Source organism: Lactuca sativa, chromosome 8 (assembly GCF_002870075.4).
Source record: "Lactuca sativa cultivar Salinas chromosome 8, Lsat_Salinas_v11, whole genome shotgun sequence".
Lineage (NCBI taxonomy): Eukaryota > Viridiplantae > Streptophyta > Magnoliopsida > Asterales > Asteraceae > Lactuca > Lactuca sativa.
In genome coordinates this window covers 339,544,268-339,559,389 of record NC_056630.2, presented here as the reverse complement: position 1 = coordinate 339,559,389, position 15,122 = coordinate 339,544,268, and positions in this window count along the sequence as shown.

Below are 15,122 nucleotides of genomic sequence, written 5' to 3'. Positions count from 1 at the left end.
AAATGTCGAGGGGGGAGCCAAGCTCTACAATTTCAACCGAAAGTGCTTCTCCAACCGAAGGTGCATCAACGCCTGCAAGTCCAGCATCACAAGAAACCCCTGAACCTCAAGTTTCTCAAAGCTCATCAATCGAGGGAGAGCATAATGATATGACGCGTGACTACGATAGCCAATCTGAGCCAGAAGAAATGATCAATGTTGAACTAGACCCAACCTTTGATCCAAATTACCCTCCTCTTACCAAATGGACCAGAGATCATCCTATCTCTCAAGTGGTTGGTGATGTATCTGAAAAGGTTCTGACCCGATCACAACTGAAGGCAAAACAGACATCCATATTTTCAAAAGTTGAGTTTTGTATGTTTAACTCATTCGTATCAAAAGTTGAACCGAAGACAGTTAACACTGCCCTCGATCACTCTGATTGGGTTCAAGCAATGCAAGACGAACTGAAAGAATTTGAAAGGAACAAAGTCTGGCGCCTCATTCCAACTCCTCCAGATGCTTCAGTTGTTGGTCTCAAATGGGTCTTTAGGAACAAAATGAACAAGGAAGGAAATGTAATAAGGAACAAGGCTCGTCCAGTAGTAAAGGGATATTGTCAGGAGGAAGGGATTGATTATGAAGAGACTTTTGCTCCAGTAGCTAGGCTAGAATCTATTAGAATATTTCTGGCTTATGCTGCTCACAAAAACTTTGAAGTTTTCCAAATGGACGTCAAGTGTGCATTTCTCAATGGAGAACTCGAAGAAACGGTGTATGTGGAGCAACCTCCTGGGTTCGTGAACGAAAAGTATCCAAACCATTGCTATATTGTAGATAAAGTTGTGTATGGCCTTAAACAAGCTCCGAGAGCCTGGTATGAAACGCTAACAAAATTTTTAAAGATGTCTAAATTCAAACAAGGTTCGGTTGACCCAACCTTCTTTCACAAAAAGGAAGGTAACCACCTTATGATTGTTCAAATTTATGTCGATGACATCATCTTTGGCTCTACGAATCCCAGCTTAACAGCTGATTTCAGAAAGTTGATGGAGACTAAATTTGAAATGAGCTCAATGGGTCCTATTAACTTTTTCCTTGGTTTAAATATTAGACAGGGACCCGAAGGCATCTTTATCAATCAGGAAGCTTACACGAAGACTCTCCTAGCGAAGTTTGGTATGATGGGAGACTCAAAAATCAAAGTCCCAATGGCATTCGGCACCAAGCTAACTCCATCCCTTGACAAACCGGCCGTCGATATCACGCTCTATCGTCAAATGATAGGCTCACTAATGTATCTTACTGCTAGCAGGCCTGACATCATGTTTTCTGTGTGTTATTGTGCTCGATTTCAGGCGAACCCACGCGAACCTCACATGCTTGCAGTGAAGAACATCTTACGCTATCTCAAGCGAACCACCTCATTAGGTCTATGGTATCCTTCCAACTCAGGCTTCTTCGTTCAAGCCTATTCTGATGCTGACCTTGGAGGATGTGGACTCGACAGAAAAAGCACAACTGGTGGCTGTCAATTCCTTGACGGAAAGTTGGTCAGCTAGCAATCCAAGAAACAAACATGTGTGTCGTTGTCTACTGCCGAAGCGGAATACATTGTCGCTGCATCCTGCACATCCCAAGTGATTTGGATCCAGAGTCAACTTCGAGACTATGGACTCAATATGAAGAAGATCCCACTATATTGTGACTCTGAAAGTGCAATTAGGATCTGTCATAACCCAGTGCAACACTCTAAAACCAAACACATAGCACTGAGGTATCACTTCATCAAAGATCACGTGGAAGATGGAAACGTCGAATTTCACTTCGTAAGAACCACTGATCAACTGGCTGACGTCTTTACCAAAGCTCTTCCTGAAGCATCATTCAACAGAATACTGCAAGGGCTAGGTATGATGGAATCAAAGTCAGTATCTCACACTACCTCTCAATCTCAAACGTAAAAAGCAAAACCAACCGAACGTTCGGGTTCGGTTAAACCATCTGATTCGCTCATCACTGCAAAGGTAGTTTTTCTTTGTTGTATATTTCTTGTACAAATTTTGTTTTTCTTAATATTGAAAGTATTTTCCAATTGCATATCTAAATCCCTTGGTTTCTCAAAATTTTCCAAAACCGAAACCTACCGAAGGTTCGGGTTCGGTTTTTCAAAATTTTGTTGAACCGAAACCAACCGAAGGTTCGGGTTCGGTTTTTCAAAATTTTGTTGAACCGAAACCAACCGAAGGTTCGGGTTCGGTTTTTCAAAATTTTGTTGAACTGAAACCAACCGAACGCTCGGGTTCGGTTTTTCAAAATTTTCTGGAACTGAAACCAACCGAACGCTCGGGTTCGGTTTTTCAAAATTTTTCCTAACCGAACGTTCGGGTTCGGTTTTTCAATTTACTTAAAAAGTTTTTTTTTTAACTTATTTTTTTACTTATTTTATTTTTTTAAATCTCAAAAACTCCAAAAATATTTTTTATTTTTTTATTGTGTGTTTGTTCGTTTATGGAGATATAAATGTTGAATTAATTAAGTGTCCCTAGAAGCATGCTGCTGCATGTGTCCCAAGCCTCATAAGATTTTGAATAATAGCCTTCATGACCTGGTATAAACAAACCTTGTCTTCCCAATAAGGCTAACATATTTATTCTAATCGTGAGCTACCTCACTCTTTTCTCACATGAGTTAAGAGTTTTCTGCTTGGTCCTTTATTTCGCAGCAGAGGTACTTTATCTTCTTACACCATCTCCATTACACTTCTCCATTACATTCGTTTCATCAACGTAACCCTTGAGACTCTCAGAAATCACCACTGAGGTTTATGGTTACACAACATCTGTGTTTATGATCTTAGTTTCGTGCCACTACGAGCTGAGTGAAACCCAAAATTCAACACCAAATATGAATTGACGGTGAACAATTAATTTGCTCGAGTTTTCACCAATGAATTGACGAATGTACCTTCATGAAATCTCAAATTTTATTTTGTGTGATTCCTATGAAATTGTTAAACACCATAACATTTCTTCCCTTGGGATCCATTTTTTTAAATTTTATATCTGATATTTTACATTTTTCCAAGCCAATTTAAAATAAATTCCTACCTACTTGTTCAACAGGCTACACCGGTCTCACAAGTACTTTGTTCACTTTCTTTCTTATTTCAAGATTAGAATAGCTGAATCAAAGCGAAAGCCACCCTTATTTAGCCTAATTAAAAGAAGCCTTTCAACATTTATTAATAAGTGTTTGATCGTAATTCAACGGGAATCCACACTAACACTTTAAAGGTCTCTCTTGACCTTGAAGGAAGAGATTCGTGCCCGGGATCATCAGTTTTGTGTCATTATTGACATCACAGAATATCCTTAAAAGAGTTGCTTTATTTCTTTTCCTTTTACACTCTTTGCACGAAAATCTTTGATTTTCCAAAATTATGTTACTAATTATTCCAGGATGTATTATTACTTTGGTGGTTAATTATGAAGCTGTGGTCAAAAATAATCCACATGGGTATTTAATTCAAAAGATGCCATTTAAAAAGATAAGACGAAAGGTTGCTGACTAGGCGGGAGTTAAACGGATTAAAATTCAAACGACGGTAAAAAGGGGGTGCGTGTGAATTTGAAACGCCCATACTTTTACTGACATTATGGACGCGTGTGCGAAATCCAAGCGACATCCCTCTGGCATTTAAAGGCGCGTGAGGATTTGAACCGTTTTTCTTCTGAAACGGCGCTTGTTGGGTGGCGTGATCCTAGGAATCTGACACTCTCTCTCCTACGTGATCATCGCATAGAAGATTTGAAACAATTTTTCTCTCTCCAATCCCTCACTATAAAAGGCAGTCTACACTCTTATTTACCTTTTTACTGCTTCCGGATTTTCTAGAGAGCAAAAACTTCCAAAAGCTTCACTGTTCATCTTCTTCTTCTACTACCTTCAACAATGGCGGAATCATCTTCAGTCCATGCTACCTCACAAATCCTTCCTATTCGTCCGCAACAATGCCTGGTGATCGATCTCAATCCTCTGGCGTACGACTCCTACATGTCGCCGATCATCGAGTGCCTGAAGTACTCCCAAATCGCTACGGCTCTCTCCAGGATCGAGTCTGTGCCCATGGCGTCTCTATCGCAGGTCTATGCGACTGCCTATTACGACAAAGCAGTCGAGCGGGTGTTTTTCGAGATTGTTGAACACAAGACCTCTGTTTCTCGACAACGTTTCTGCACAATGCTAGGGTTGGCTGTTGACCCATCGAGAATAAATCCGGAGACGATTCCGGTTGGGTATCTGTATAACATGTTTTACAATATGGGATACACGGAGGTTCTCACCTCCATCGCAAAATTCAAAAAAGCATGCTTGCCGCCACAGTGGAACGGCATGTTCACAGTCCTCTTCAAGGACTTGTCGGAACGGAGCTCAGGATCCGACGGTGCTAGTCGACTTTTCTTGTCGATCATGTATGCAGTCTACAATGGGGTCAACTTGGATTTTGGGTTGGTCCTCTGGCAACAGCTCATCCAGAGCCTTTCTTCATCATCACGACACTCTGAGGTGTCGCTGGCCCGGTTCTGGATTTTAATCACTAAGTGGGCGATGGACAAGTTCGACATTCCCACTGCTGCAGGTGCATCGATGTCTTCAATCGGTACGTTTCATACCAAGAAGATCATCGTCTCGGATGCATCTAAATTCTCATTCATTGGCTCTATTCCGGAGACAATGTATGGCGACGTTCCCTCTGACAGCAAACTAATCCGAACGATCAAAGAATTCAGGGCAACTGGTCCTAGGGAACTTACACCGGAAATGCTAAAGTCAATCCATGATGCTGACAAACCGGTTCCAAGGGGCAAAAAGGCGGACAAAGGGAAGCAAGCGACCAAAGCTCCTACGGGTCCTTCTCCCAAGAAGAGGAAACAGCCTAAAGCTGCACAGTCCCCACAACCGAAGAGGAGGAAGACTCAACCGAAGCGAAAGCTTGTTATTCCCTCTTCTTCGAGTGAATCAGAGAACGAGGGTTCGGGTTCGGACGGTTCTCAAGAAGGCGAAACCCCTCAACGAGGCAACACACCACCTCGATCACCTACCCCAGAGATGGAACTTCATAATTCACCAGTTCCTTCACCTCCTCCAACCATTCCTACTTCCATTCCGACCATAATCCCCACTACCACTATTCCTCCAACATCTTTCCCTATACCACCACCCATTTTCACAACTGCAACCGAAACACCACCAGTAACCGAAACCCCACCTGTAACCGAACCACCTCAAACCGAAACCCAACATACAACCGAACCTACCCAAACTCAACCACCACCCGAAACTAACCCCACACCCACTCAACCTGAACCGACCAAAACAACCACACCCCCAGCTTCACCACCTCCACAATCTCCAGATAATGCCTCTGATGGAGATAACCCGTTTCTTGGCGGTGATAACATGAACTTCGATTCGGTCTACTATAGTCCGTTTCAGGTTCAAAGTGATGAAGAGGATGATGCTCCAGTGACAAAGAAGCATCTTAAGGAGCTCAACGAGAAGGTTGACCTAATTCTCGCCTCATCTTCCAACCAACAGTCCTCTCTCTCTGAAGTTGCACTTCAGAAGATTGTTGATGCCTTCTCCAGGGCTCAACATGATTCGGTAGCCTCAGCCACTACTGCCATAGACGCCTCAACCAAAGCCTGTGAGGCAGCGACCGAAAAAGTCGATAAACTATTCTCCGACGCTTCCATCCTGTTGAAGTCCTTACAGGAAAGCGCCGACGCCACAAAGACAACTTTGGAACCGATTGTTCAGCAATTGGCAAAGTTTGTTTCTACGGAGTTGACCTCGTTCGCTACACTTCGCCAATCCCTAAGCGACGACAACTCGGCCTTTCGTGCCTCCATCGATGAGCGCCTCACTAAGCTTCAGGAGGATCTCCCAGCTGAAAATTCATTGATGGACGTTCTGGCGAGCAAAACAACCACCCTCAAGATCAAGAGCATGCAGCTTTCAAACTCACAACAACAACTTGAAGCTCTTCGATCCAAAAGGGAGGTCATCAAAACTTATGTTTCGGATGTACACGCTGCCTTATCAAACATCCTAGAAGCACATGATCCCATTCTCAACCATTCAGTGAGGCGAACCCTTGCTGAAAAGCTTTCTCCTGCCATGGACCTTCTCAGCAAAATAGAAGGCTTACCGAGTTTCGTGTCCATTCCGAAACAAGGGGGAGAAGAGAAGCAGACCGGATCGAAACCACCTCCTTCCTCCAAAGCTACTCACACAACCGAACCACCTCCGACTGGTCAAGCTTCGGGTTCGGGTGTGAAGGACAAAGGGAAAAATATAGCTGAGGAAGAAGATGAAGATGAAGATGATGAAACCATTGCTGACATGTTGAAACGAAAGAACAGTCGCAATGTGGATGATGATGTTAATCGTGTGGCGCGAGAGGCTGAAGAAGCCGAACGCAAGCAGAAAGAAGCCCACGATCTCCTCGAGAGCAGGAAGACTCTCTTCCCTGCCTAGACTCGGGAGCGCTTGATTAAAGAGGCCATAGATACTCCCAGCATCTTATGGCTCAAGCCGGTGATCTCATTCGACTGCTACAACTCTGTCGACTCGCAGTGTGACATGCCGCTGACTCGAAATGCGTTTATCTTCCACGCCTTCTCAAATATCTTTGAAGTCCCTCATCCAAATGCTGAACTTGATAGGGAGCTCATCGACTTCTATCTGAAGGCTGCTCGTCCTCAATATCTAACATGGAGCGCCCAGAAGATAGTGAACGTTCGGGTACTGAAGCCTTACGCCAAAGGAAGGTTCACAAACGTTCGGTTCAAGGTGATTCGAGGATCTGCAAGAACTGCACATCATATCTCCCTGGCAGATCTACTGAACTTAAATCCTCATGATTGGATTGTCTTGCATAATATCCTTTTGACTAATGAAGCCGAATATGGTCCCATTATAGACCATATCAAAAGGATGTTAGTCTGTTACATCATGGAGGTTGCCCTTATGGATCAGGAGGTTGCCACAGTCTTCAAGAAGAAACCGAAGATAGCTCCTGTGGGATCGGCCAGTGATCTCAACCAAATGCAAATGGGCAAGATCGACCCGAGGCGCAACTCGGTTATGTTCACTAGAGCAGAAGGACAGAAATGTCTCTTTGCTTTAGCTGACAAACACCTTTACACCACTGCTTTTCTGGAGCATGTGTTATCGATCATCAAAAGGTGTAAAGAGAATTCAGCTGATGATGTCAAGTACTTCAACGACATGATCCAATGGTACATCAGGTTTAGACAGACAATACTGGCTCTCACCAAATGTATGTTTAACACCGTAAAGAAGAAGGTACCTGCTTCAGCTGTTGGCCCAAGTAACAAGTGAAGATCTCGCTCTAATTGACGCAAAGGGGGAGATTGTTGGGCTGAAGATTAGATTGAAGATTGCATCATTTGGGCTCGGCTGTTTGTTTATTTAGTTTGTATTCCGGTTTGGGCCTGTCCAACCGAGAGCCCATTATGTTTATTATATAAGTATATGCTTGCATGCATATTAGGTTAATGATTTTAACGATTCATCTAGAGCATAACGATAGTATTTTCAGATTTCTTTAATCGTTCTTGTAACCTACCAATCCTCTACAGTTGATGTTCTTAATCGAGCTCTTCTGAGGATTTTGTTTTAATCATTCGACACGATTGATTCACTCTTGCCTTATTCTTATTTTCGTGTTCTTGCTGTTTTTATAATTATTTGCCTGTTTGAGATCTAATCGATCTTCATAGATTAAAGTTTTAATCTCATCACAAGTATTAAGAAGGTTTATAACATTCATCAAATGAGGAAAGTTGTGATGTCTTGGATAAGACAAAGACCAACTAGAACCAATTTATGAAGTGTTTTTGATAAAAGCTACACTAACTCTTGAATATTTGTTTGTTAAGAAATGGTTATTAACAAGAGAATCGTATATGTTAAGGAGACAGTGGGAGTCTTAATGGTCTTGAAAGGATTCAAGAACAAATCAAATAAACCTTATCGATCATCACTAGCACACGAGTTGAGGTTTACAACCTATCGTGTTGACATTATTTTGTTTTTGTGTCGTTCCAATTGAGTTTGTTATGCATGTGAGCCCTATGAGTTCTCATTTGAATGCATAAAAGGCAAGGACCTTGATCAATGAAAAGTACATTGATGGGAAAAGGTGAACTGCTTAACTACTTGGAAGACATGGTGGGCAGCTATGCTACCATAAGGCAAGAAATCAAGACTAAGAAAGTTCGGTCCATATGAGTTTGAATTTGTCGTAAACTTTGGTTTTGACAAATTCACATGGATAGGAACACATACACCGTTTAAATCTAAGAGTCGTAAGATTTCCTCCTTCATGAAAATGATTGTGAGGAAATACTTTCACTAAGAAAGATTTTAAGAAGATAGTGGTTGTAAAATTGCATTCTCGAATTCGATTATGGTTACGGTATCCCTTTCCATAATTTGAATTGTGAGGTTTGGCAATTGTTTAGACACACATATGAACTATCTAAGGCAAAGGTGTATAAGTTCAAGAAGCCTTGATAAAAGATTATCAAAGCACTAAGTATTAGAAACATGAACTTAAGAAATTCAATAAGCATTGTTTTTCTGAAAGTTAAGCTGTTTCTGAATACATGTCAAAGCTAGTGGGAGCATAAGTGTTATGCTTATAATACTCATCATGATAGTGGGAGCATAAATGTTATGATTGTATGATTATTAAGGAAAGTATTGCACGTTAGCAATATTAATTATAGAAAAACAAGAGTTATACCTTGCAAAGTCGTAAGTGTTGTAAAGTTGTTTTTGCTATAATTAAGGGAGAAAATATTATGCTTCATCTCAAATCTAAAGGCTTAGGTTGTGGAATGTTAATAAATTTAGTCAAAGGTACATAGTGTATTCTTAAAATTTCGATTATGATTACGGCATTCCTCTTCACAATTCGAATTTTGAGAACATAGCACATAAAATATTATGGCATAAGATTGATAAAGTATCAAATCTTTATGTAAGACATTATGCATTGTGTCCTATACGCTTCGGGTATAGGATCAATTGCAAATGCTATAATATTTGACCATTCTAAAATTTTCCAAATGTCTAGCGCATTTAGAGGGAAAAGGACAAGAATCGGTTTTGACTAAGATAATCAAACAACTATCAAAGGACAATTCAAAGTTCGCCGAGGATTGGTCGCTTGTGAGTAGTTGGAAGTATAGTATTGGAAAATATGGAAATGTTTCCATATAGGATGGACCATATCGACATTATTATGAATAGATAAGATTCTATTAAGAATGAGTTGTCATATGGAAAATATGGAAACGTTTCCACATTGGGAGTTGGATATTGAAAATCTATGTCTAGATTAGAAACTAATATGCAAAAGGATGTTCAAAGGAATGTACTTTGAGTGAGAGACATCATATCTAAGGAATTGTCTTGTAAAAATCTCCGATAGAGGACCTTGTAATTGGCAATAGTCTTTGTGACTTTGGTGCAGTGACATTACAAAAGGATCATTGCATAAAATGTTAGAATCTAACATATTCCATAAGTGGCAGGAATTCGATATTCTTTCACTTATGAAAAAGGATTAGGAGTTGTGAAATGAGTATGATTGGAAATGTGTTCATTTGATATATTTCACAAAGTAAGAACCATAGGTAAACATTATGTGCATGCTAGGAGAATGGGACAAGTGTAGTAATAATTCAAGTAAGAAGTTGATTACCCGAAACGACAAATAATGAGTAATCGATATGGTGATAAATAAAAGGTGTTTTATTTATGCTCAAAGGTTTGAGGCCATATGGGATTAGTATTATTCTTGTGTTTCACTTTGCATCTTTTGACTTCCTGAATAATTTAATTGGTTAAGAATAGTCAAATTATTCGAACGGGCCACAGTCGTTCATATGTTGGAAGTAGGTATGAATGAAGATTGTCCTGAATTGGTGTGTGGATTGTCTAAAAGAGTATTAGACATAAGCAAATGTTTGCTGCAACATTCATGAGTGCTTATGAATATGATTTAAGCATTGGATTAAACCCACGCTCACTTGGATCACTCCATGGATTGTATCACGAGTGATTGATGTGACGATAACATCTTATATTCTTGAAACCGAGATGTGTGAGTTGTATCTTGCGAGTCGGTTGCATATTGATAATATGTAAACGCACCAGTAACTTGGTGTCATAAAACATATTGTTGTGTGTAATTCGGTGAGTGAGTGCAAGCAAGCATTGTATCAAAGTTTATCCGTTCCTTTTATCCAAAGTAGGATAAAAGCGATATCTTTGGGCCCCTCGATGATTTAGTGATGATAAACGTAAATGCTCGGCCGGGCTAGGGCTAATTTGATTTGTTCAATTAGTCAGTCGTCATAAATCGAAAGTCAAGAAATAGTACAAAGAGAATGATTTGAACTCAAGTCTTATACGATATCTAGAATGGAGGAATATATGATCCCTTATCTAAAGGACACGCGTATCTGATAGGATCAGAGTTGACAGCGGCTTTGGAAAGCTACAATTGCATATCAGGATCTAAAGTCATACGCATAATAGTTATTAGACTTATCCAAGTGGGAGACTGTTGGATTAGTGTCTAAGTCCATAACTATTTTGGTATGTACTTGACCCAATGGTGCATGGTCCTTTTGGGTTGCCTTCACCAAAGCAACTTGATAGGATGAATTATGGAGAGAAAGGATTAAATATGATTTATTAATATATTATGAGAATAATATATTAAAGAAGAAATCATATCGTTTGTCATCACTAAATCATCGAGGGGCCCAAAGATATCGCTTTTATCCTACTTTGGATAAAAGGAACGGATAAACTTTGATACAATGCTTGCTTGCACTCACTCACCGAATTACACACAACAATATGTTTTATGACACCAAGTTACTGGTGCGTTTACATATTATCAATATGCAACCGACTCGCAAGATACAACTCACACATCTCGGTTTCAAGAATATAAGATGTTATCGTCTCACCAATCACTCGTGATACAATTTCATGGAGTCATCCAAGTGAGCGTGGGTTTAATCCAATGCTCAAATCATATTAATAAGCACTCATGAATGTTGCAGCAAACATTTTCTTATGTCTAATACACTTTAGACAATCCGCACACCAATTCACGACAGTCTTCTTTCATATCTACTTCCAACATATGAACGACTGTAGCCCGTTTGAATAATTTGACTGTTCTAAACCAATTAAATTATTCAGGAAGTCAAAATATGCAAAGTGAAACACAAGAATAATACTAATCCCATATGGCCTCAAACCTTTGAGCATAAATAAAACACCTTTTATTTATCACCATATCGATTACTCATTATTTTTCGTTTCGGGTAATCAACTTCTTACTTGAATTATTACTACACTTGTCCCATGCTCCTAGCATGCACACAATGTTTACCTATGGTTCTTACTTTGTGAAATAAACCAAATTGAGAACATTTCCAATCATTCTCATTTCACAACTCCAAATCCTTTTTCCATAAGTGAAAGAATATCAAATTCTTGCTACTTATAGAATATGCTAGATTCTAACATTTTATGCAATGATCCTTTCGTGATATCACTGCACCAAAGTCACAAAGACTATTGCCAATGATATTACAAAGTCCTCTATCGGAGATTGTTACAAGACAACTCCTTAGATATGATGTCTCTCTTTCAAAGTACATTCCTTTGAACATCCTTTTCCATAAAAGTTTCTAATCTAGACATAGATTTTCAATATTCAATTCCCAATATGGACACATTTCCATATTTTCCATATGACAAATTATTCTTAATAGAATCTTATCTATTCGTAATAGTGTCGATATGGTCCATCAAATATGGAAACATTTCCATATTGTCCAATACTATTCTTCCAACTACTCACAAGCGACCAATCCTCGGCGAACTTTGGATTGTCCTTTGACAGTTGTTTAATTATTTTAGTCAAAACCAATTCTTGTCCTTTTTCCCTCTAAATGCACTAGACATTTGGAAAATTTTAGAATGGTCAAATATTATAGCATTTGCAATCGATCCAATACCCGAAGCGTATGGGACACGATGCAAAATGTCTTACATAAAGATTTGATACTTCATCAATCTTCTGCCATAATGTTTTAAATTCGAATTGTGAAAAGGAATGCCGTAATCATAATCGAAATTTTAAGAACACACTATGTTTCCTTGACTAAATTATTAACATTCCACAATCTAAGCCTTTAGATTTGAAATGAAGCATAATATTCTCTCCCTTAATTATAGCAAAACAACTTTACAACACTTACGACTTTGCAAGGTATAACTCTTGTTTTTCTATAATTAATATTGCTAACTTGCAATACTTTCCTTAATAATCATACAATCATAACATTTATGCTCCCACTATCATGATGATTATTATAAACATAACACTTATGCTCCCACTAGCTTCGACATGTATTCATAAACATCTTAACTTTCAGAAAAACAATACCTATTGAATTTCTTAAGTCCATGTTTCTAATACTTAATGCTTTGATCACCTTTTATCAAGGCTTTTTGAACTTATACACCTTTGCCTTAGATAGTTCATATGTGTGTCTAAACAATTAAGACTAATTGTCAAACCTCACAATTCAAATCATGGAAAGGGATACCGTAACCATGATCGAATTCGAGAATGCAATTTTACAATCACTATTTTTTTTAAATCTCTCTTAGTGAAAGTATTTCCTCACAGTCATTTTCATGAAGGAGGGAATCTTATGACACTTAGATTTTAATGGTGTATGTGTTCCTATCCATGTGAATATGTCAAAACCAAGGTTTACGACAAATTCAAACTCATATGGACCGAACTTCCTTAATCTTGATTTCTTGCCTTATGGTAACATAGCTGCCCACCATGTCTTCCAAGTAGTTAAGCAGCTCACCCCTTCCTATCAATGTACTTTCCATTGATCAAGGTTCCTGCCTTTTATGCGAACTCATAGAACTCACATGCATAATTAACTCAATTGGAATGGCACAGAAACAAAATAGTGTCAACACGATAGGTTGTAAACCTCAACTCGTGTGCTAGTGATGATCGATAAGGTTTATTTGATTTGTTCTTGAAACCTTTCAAGACCATTAAGACTCCCACTTACTCCTTGACATATAAGATTCTCTTGTCAATAACCATTTCTTGACAAACAAATATTCAAGAGTTAGCGTAGTTTTTATCAAAACATTTCATAAATTGGTCCTAGTTGGTATTTGTCTTATCCAAGACATCACAAACTTTCCATATTTGATGAATGCTATAAACCTTCTTAATACTTATCACTCAATGTCGCAATCTTAACTCTAAGACTTGTTTTGGAACGAAGTATGATTGACCTCTTGATTTAACCATTTCTCCAATCCTTGACTCCTCTTCTTAAACATACAATTGTACTAAGACTCACTTAGAGGATCAATTGAGATATGGTTCTTAATCATTAAGACCTATCATGAAGCATAAAAGCTACTCTCCCTTCTTCTTAGAATGGAGAAACTTTTATCTTTCTTCCTACTTGATTCTTCTTATTCGTTCTGCTATTGATTTAAACCTTTTTAATCAATTCCGAATTACACTTAATCTTATAAGTATAATCATATTTACTAAACCTTTAGTAAATTTTGACGAATATCTTTGTTACTCTCATGGTGGACTTGATCAACACGCAACTTTGTGTATTCGATCTCCTAGTCCTTCACTTGACACTTTGTCAATGAATTAGTCTAATTTCCAAATATGAAGTTTCTCATTCATCGTGCAACCAAGTCGCGTGATTCCAAGTTTCTGTCCAATTAAAACTTGGGCGATGAGAAACTCTCCCTATTTGGTAAATTCTCGACATCTCAATAAATAATACAATTAAGAATCAAATCCATTATTGTTAATAATTGAAACAGTCTAACATCAGTTTTTCATATACGCCATTGCAAGGATAAATAAATAATATAAAAATCAAAATTTATTTTACTGCGGAAAAAAATTGTCCTTACAATGCAATTCATTGAAAAACTATGCTAATACATCTTTCTTAGCAATCTAATTCTAACTCTAAGTAGAAGCTCGAGAATCTAATCTTCAAGTAATGCGATCGAAATCCATTCCTTCTCAGTTAGATTCTGCTCACTTATTCCCTTAAGTTTCCTCTCTTTTCTTTGATCCTACAAAACATCAATTCTAATCTTATCACGTTATGTATTAAGAATCTAGAATAGGGGCTTAAAAGAGTTAGTCAATGGATTTTACCTAAAGCAGAGCCATACGTTTTGACTCTCCCATCTCTTAGATCTCTTAGGTAAATAGGGCAGCTTCGTCTCCAATGCCCCTTTTCTTGGCAATAAAAGCAAATTGACTCTCTTAGAACAGAACATGGAACTACTTCAGACATTGCCTTTCTCTTATGATAAACTTTTGATCATAGCATGTCTTTCGTTGCCATTGTCTATATCCACAGAGGTCTTGAAGGCAGAATCACCAATCAACTTTGCTTTTCTATTGCGCCAAACCATAGCTGATTCAGCAGCAATAAGCATATAGGTGAGATCTATAAGGGTCACGTCGCAGTTCATCATATAGTACTCTCTTACGAACTCACTATATGAGTTAGGAAGTGACTGAAGAACCCAGTCAACAGCCATCTCCTCACAGACAACGGATCCCAACATTCTTAACCTATCAATGTGTGACTTCATCCCTAGGACGTGTGCACACACCGACTTTCCTTTTTTATGTTTACTTGCCAACAGGGCTTGAATGAGCTTGAACTTTTCAAGTCTTTGAACTTGTGGGTTAGGGAAAATAATTGGAGGAAGTGGAGGAAGTGAAGCATGATTTCTTGTTCCTCGATCGAATCGTGGAATATCATCTTCATGTGAAATGCTTGTTCCACGGGATTTGGAAAGACCATAGTTGTCGTACTTTGACATCTACAAAACGGGAGAAAACAAATTCAAGTTAGTTGATTGATTGAGTCATTAGTAAATCACCCAAATGAGATACTAAGGCTATGACCCAACACAAT